The sequence below is a fragment of the Momordica charantia genome (genome assembly GCF_013281855.1).
Source record: "Momordica charantia cultivar OHB3-1 chromosome 6 unlocalized genomic scaffold, Mcharantia_2.0 BLBB01000006.1, whole genome shotgun sequence".
Taxonomy (NCBI): Eukaryota; Viridiplantae; Streptophyta; class Magnoliopsida; order Cucurbitales; family Cucurbitaceae; genus Momordica; species Momordica charantia.
The window spans coordinates 17829417-17836521 of NW_028275164.1; the positions used below are offsets into that span (position 1 = coordinate 17829417).

Here is a 7105-nt window from a genome sequence, read left to right on the forward strand (position 1 = left end):
TAAGGAACAAGAGGTAATTACAGGGGTAAAGCGGTATTTTGACCTAGCTGTAATTACGAACAACTTGTGAAGGGTCGACTTACCGATCATGGTTATATCAAATGGACATAATATATCTACAGTGAAGAGAGTGCAGCTACGGGCTTTAGTGGAGTGACCCGGTAGTTAACGAATGTTGGTTAACTAGGTTAAAGAGTTTAACCGGTTAATCTCGGATCGTTGGAGCTCATAATCTGTAGGTCCATAAGGTCCCCTAGGTAGCTGATATAGGAATAAACTTTGAATAATTTGAAGGAATAATTCGAATCGTACGAATTAGGTTAATCATATGAGATATGATTAAGTAATTGATATATGATATCAATTTGAGAAATTTGGACAAAATATTTAAATAGGATTTAAATATTAAAATTATGAATGTGGATTCATTAATCGGAGGCATGGATTTCATCAAACATCGGATTTTGGAAAAAGTCAAATAGTTGACTTTGACCAGAGAAAGTCAAAGGTTGACTAAAGTAGATTAAAATAATGTTTTTAACCAAGTTGGTGGAAAATTCCACTAACTTGTTGAGTGGAACATTTAAATAATCTCAAAAATCCACTTTTTGACACTTAGCCATGCATGCATAAGTGGAATGTGTGTTGTAAGCTTTTGGTGAACTTAGACATGCATTTTGACACTTAGCCATGCCATGCATGAGTGGAATGTGTGTTGTAAGCTTTTGGTGAACTTAGACATGCATTTTGACACTTAGCCATGCCATGCATAAGTGGAATATGTGTTGTAAGATTTTGGTGAACTTTGACATGCAAGAGTTGCATGAAATTTGCTTATTTAAGAAGGCCTTTGTTCAAACATTAGAGGTCTTGGAATCTTTGGCTATTTTTTCCAAAAAAAAAAAAAGCTTACATAACTCTTTTTAGCTCCACTTTTCAATAAATTTTTCCTTCTCTAAAAAGAGTCCCACCACTCTATTCCAAGCCTTGAGAATAGCTAGGAAGATCTCTTGGTGGTCCTTCATTGGAGCTATTTGAAGATTTTTGAAAAGCTACAAAGGTGTGTATTTTTCTCTACTTATCTCTAAGCATCATAATGTATGATCATGCATGTTTAATCCTAGGTTGTATTATGCATCTAGATTGTTATTTCGATTCTTGCTCACTTCCGCTGCGCATGTATGTATATTATCCATCATGTGGTATCATAGCATCTAGAATAACATTCATTTGCATATGGTGGGTACAAATCCATTTGATGAATGTTGTGGTTGAATTAAGTTGGATATATTACGGTTTTGGCAATCCTCTTAATTTTGACCTGTAATTATGTCCTTTTATTTCTATTTTGTTCCGGAGTCATTAGAGTTGAAATTAGGTTGTAATTTGGTCAAATTCAAAGAGATAAAGGCTGAAATTTAGCTTCAGACCAGCCTGCAACAAAGATTTCGACCCGATTCGATTTTCCTCCCTTGCGGTCTGGTTCGTGCTGTTTCAAGCCGGTTTGGGTTCATGGAGGTTCGGTTTGAAGGGGTTCAAGGCCGGTTCAAGCTTTTGCAAAACTGTTTTGTAATAATTTAGTTTAATTTAGCTGTAAGGATGCCAAAACCGATGCAATTTAATTGTTGATTTAATTATGCATTATGAATGTATGAATTAAATGTTTTATATTGAATGTGCATAATGTATGCCATTTAGATTTAAAATCCCACCATAGGATTAAGCATGTATCATGCATGAGATATCTTGTAAGTAGTTATAATGTATATAGTATGCATGATAAGTTTAAATTTTGATTTGAATGTATGGTTATGGAGCATGCCTATAGTTTATAAGTGTTATAAAAGAAATAGGCATTAAAATCCATAACAAAGATAATATGCATGCTCACTTAGGGTTAAATGGCCAATGCAAAGTTTTCATAGGCAAAAACTAGGTCGTTAACTCATAAATTGGTAAAACATGAACACTCACCCGATAAAATCTTGTCTAAGGTTGGGGGTATTTAAGTTGACGGTTTACGGAACACCCCCTACCTGGAGATTGAGTCGGTTTTTGAGTTGTGTTAACCAATTTCATGAGCATGCGTGAGTGGTGTGAGGTAATAAAACTGGTTTATCACCTAGACATTGTAGGTTTAAATCCAATATAAGAGTTATATTTGGATCAATCACCTAAACTTAGGATATGTTTATTTAGCCTAAATATATGTCTAAGTATAAGTATACCCTAAACCGTCAAGAACACTTCAGCTGGAGATTAGTAACATACTATTAGCTCTAGCATCCCTAAGAGTTCACAACGTGAGATCCATGTTTGGCTTCGTGCCGCCGTGGGAGCGGCCTCCCTTCGGAGAGTGTTTGCATGGGTTATGAACAGGGTGAATAGGGGAAGTAGTTCATAGTAAGTGGGTGAAGGATTAGTGTCAACAAAATCCTACGGTCTCTTCCATTAGGTCACACTGTGAGAGTCCTATAATGCGCTTGCATATCTGCCCTGGAGCGACCTTACCAATCGGAGGGTGGTATTATAGGATTCGGAACACCGCGAACTCCTAAAAGGATAGGATTTCTTAGATTCGTTTTCAATCTTGACTTTCCAATTTCGAGAGCATATTGATCCTAATCTTAGAAGTCTGAAAGTGGAAGGTCACACTTACAAGAATTACTAAGAGTTAGTATATTCTTGACCAAACCAAACGATAACTAAAGGCTATAGGAATAATAGTTATTCTGGTATTAGCATTTAGTCAAGATTGTCTTAATTCAATGGAGGAATGGTTGACTGCCTCTCGGTGGAGGTTGTTCTAAACCATTGAAGTATCGTTGCAAATATAAATAAAAATTGGGTACTTTATTGGAATTTGCTAAACTTAAAATTGGATTTAGAACTTATATAAAGTATGTTTGTTTTTCAGCATGAATAGCTCAATAGTTCAACTCTTAGCTTCGGGAAAACTACTTTATATGGAAAAACAATCTGAATACAATACTAGTCGTCGATGACCTACGATTTGTATTAACTGAGGAATGTCCACAAACCCCTGCCGCAAATGCCAACCGAAATGTTCGGGAAGCATTTGATCGATGGGTCAAAGCCAACGATAAGGCCCGTGTCTACATTCTTGCCAGCATGACTGATGTATTGGCAAAGAAACATGAACCCTTGATGACTGCAAAGGAAATCTTGGATCATTAAAGGCAATGTTCGGGCAACCTTCATCGACTTTGAGACACGAGGCACTTAAATACGTTTACAACAAGCATATGAAGGAGGGGACCTCTGTTAGAGAACATGTCCTGGACATGATGGTCCACTTCAATACTGCTGAAGTGAATGGGGCCACCATTGATGAGGCAAGTCAAGTAAGTTTTATTATGGAGTCTCTTCCGAAGAGCTTCATACCTTTTCAGACCAATGCTGCTCTGAATAAAATAGAATTCAACTTGACAACCCTTCTAAACGAGCTCCAGCGTTTCCAGAACCTTACTAAGGCTAAGGGGAAGGAAGTGGAGGCAAATGTTGCCACCAGAAAGAAAATACCAAGAGGTTTGACCTCTAAAGCAAAAGCTGGACCTTCAAAAAACAGAAATGTTCAAATGAAGAAGAAGAAGGAAAAGGGGAAGGCTCTCGTGGTTGACAAGGGAAAGACTGTTGCAAAGGGAATCTGTTTCCATTGCAACCAAGATGGGCATTGGAAGAGAAATTGCCCGAAGTACCTTGCCGAGAAGAAGGCAGAGAAAGCAACGACAGGTAAATACAATTTACTAGTTGTTGAAACATGTTTAGTGGAGTATGATACTTCCACCTGGGTACTTGATTCAGGAGCCACTAACCATATTTGTTTCTCATTTCAGGAAACTAGTTCCTGGAAGAAGCTGGAAGAAGGCGAGATAATTCTCAAAGTTGGAACTGGAGATGTTGTCTCAGCCAAAGCAGTGGGAGATTTAAAGTTGTTTTTTGACGATAGATACATTTTACTAGAAAATGTTTTGTACGTTCCTCTTATGAAAAGGAACTTAATATCTATCTCATGTTTATTATAACAAATGTATAGAATATCCTTTGAAATTAATGAAGCGTTCATATTCAGAAAAGGTATTCAAATTTGTTCTGCTATACTCGAAAAGAACTTATATAAGTTAAGACCAACCAGAGCAAATTTTATCTTTATGACTGAGATGTTTAGAACTGTCGAAACTCAGAATAAAAGACAAAAGGTTTCTTCTAACACTTCATTATGGCACTTAAGACTTGGACATATAAATCTCAATAGGATTGGGAGGCTGGTTAAGAGTGGACTTTTAAATAAGTTAGAAGATAACTCCTTACCACCATGTGAGTCCTGTCTTGACGGAAAAATGACTAAAAGATCTTTTACTGGAAAGGGTTTTAGAGCCACGATACCCTTAGAGCTCGTTCACTGAGACCTTTGTGGACCGATGAACGTAAGAACTCGAGGTGGGTATGAATATTTCATCAGCTTCAATGATGATTATTCTAGGTATGGTCATATTTACCAAATGCATCACAAGTCTGAAACCCTTGAAAAGTTCAAGGAATATAAGGCAGAAGTTGAAAACCAAGTAGGTAAATCAATAAAGACACTTCGATCAGATCGAGGTGGAGAGTACATGGACTTGAAATTCCAAGACTATTTGATAGAACATGGAATTCAGTCACAACTCTCTGCACCTAGTACGCCTCAACAGAACGGTGTATCTGAAAGAAGAAACCGAACCTTATTAGACATGGTTCGCTCTATGATGAGCTATGCTCAATTACCTGATTACTTTTGGGGACATGCGTTAGAGACCGCTATCTACATTTTGAACAATGTTCCCTCTAAGAGTGTTTCTGAAACACCTTATGAGCTATGGAAAGGGCGTAAAAGTAGTTTACGTCACTTTAGGATTTGGGGCTGCCCAGCACACATGTTGGTGCAAAACCCTAAGAAATTGGAACGACGTTCAAAATTATACCTATTTGTAGGTTACCCAAAAGAATCAAAAGGTGGTTTGTTTTATAATCCTCAAGAGAATAAAGTATTTGTGTCGACAAATGCCACATTCATAGAGGAAGACCACATTAGGAGTCATCAACCTCACAGTAGGCTAGTATTGAATAAGATGTCCAAAAACACTACAGAAAGAGCTAGTTCATCAACTAAAGTAATTGATGGAACTAACATTTATGGTCAGTCACATCTTTTTCAAGAGTTGAGAATGCCTCGACGTAGTGGGAGGGTTGTTCTTCAGCCTAACCGTTACTTGGGTTTAACTGAAACTCAAATCGTCATACCAAATGACGGCATAGATGATCCATCAACCTATAAATAGGCGATGAATGATGTGGACCGAGACCAATGGATAAAAGCCATGGACTTTGAAATGGAATCAATGTATTCCAATTCGGTCTGGGTTCTTGTAGATCAGTCAAATGACGTAAAGCCAATTGGTTGTAAATGGATCTACAAGAGAAAACGAGACCATACCGGAAAAGTACAGACTTTCAAGGCTCGACTTGTGGCAAAGGGTTTCAACCAGAGAGAGGGAGTTGACTATGAGGAAACTTTCTCTCCTGTTGCCATGCTAAAGTCGATTAGGATACTCTTGTCCATCGCCACTTTTTATGATTATGAAATTTGGCAGATGGATGTCAAGACAGCATTCCTAAATGGAAGTCTTGAAGAGAGTATCTATATGGTCCAACCAGAGGGGTTCATTGAATAGGGCCAAGAACAAAAGGTTTGCAAGCTTCAGAGATCCATTTATGGATTCAAGCAAGCGTCTCGGTCCTGGAATATAAGATTTGATACTGTGATCAAATCTTATGGCTTTGAGCAAAATGTTGACGAACCTTGTGTATACAAGAAAATCGTCAATTCCACTGTAGCGTTTTTACTTTTGTACGTTGACGACATCCTACTCATTGGGAATGATATAGGTTTTCTGTCTGACGTTAAAGAATGGCTAGCTAAGCAATTCCAAATGAAAGATTTAGGAGATGCACAACATGTTCTTGGGATCCAAATAGTTCGGAATCGAAAGAACAAGACATTAGTCATGTCTCAAGCAACTTATATTGACAAAATGTTGTCTAGATATAAGATGCAAAATTCCAAAAGAGGTTTATTACCTTTTAGGCATGGAATTCATCTGTCTCAGGAACAGTGTCCTAAGACACCTTAAGAAATTGATGGGATGAGACATATTCCCTATGCTTTAGCTGTTGGAAGCTTAATGTATGCTATGTTATGTACTAGACCTGACATATGCTATGCAGTAGGGATAGTCAGCAGATATCAGTCCAACCCAGGATATGATCATTGGACTGCCGTTAAAAATATCCTCAAGTATCTTAGGAGAACGAGGAATTATATGCTCGTGTATGGTGCTAAGGATCTGATCCTTACTGGATACACTGACTCTGATTTTCAGACCGATAAAGATGCTAGAAAATCTACATCGGGATCAGTGTTCACTTTGAATAGAGGAGCAATAGTGTGGAGAAGTGTAAAGCAAACTTGCATTGCGGACTCCACAATGGAAGCTGAATACGTAGCTGCTTCTGAAGCAGCAAAGGAAGCAGTGTGGCTAAGGAAATTCTTTTCTGATCTAGAAGTCGTTCCAGACATACATCTGCCCATCACTCTCTTTTGTGATAACAGTGGAGCAGTTGCAAATTCCAAGGAACCTAGAAGCCATAAGCGCGCAAAGTATATTGAGCGAAAATACCATCTCATAAGGGAGATAGTAAACCGGGGAGACGTGGTCGTCACTCAGATAACCTCGAAAGAGAATCTTGCTGACCCATTTACTAAGGCCCTCTCAGCTAAAGTGTTTGAGGGTCACTTAGAGAATCTAGGATTACGAGTTTTGTAAACTAGGACGAGTGGGAGAATAATTCGGCGTGTATCTGATGTATGCCCAATGTTCTTGTATTTTCTTACTTAAACTCAATAAAATGTACCATTGGAGTTTTAGTCCAAGTGGGAGTTTGTTGAGTTTTATGTCCTGAAACTCATAGTTTGAAAATGCCAGATATACTTTTATCTTTCAATAAAGTTCTTATTGAAGGTTTTAATCAATAAGTAGTTATTGAT

General features: G+C 37.8%; 1 pseudogene; it reads left to right on the forward strand.

The window, feature by feature from the left end:
- Positions 1-5363: 5363 nt before the first annotated feature.
- Positions 5364-6905, forward strand: LOC148210827 (secreted RxLR effector protein 161 pseudogene; annotated as a pseudogene).
- The last annotated feature ends 200 nt before the right edge of the window (positions 6906-7105 follow it).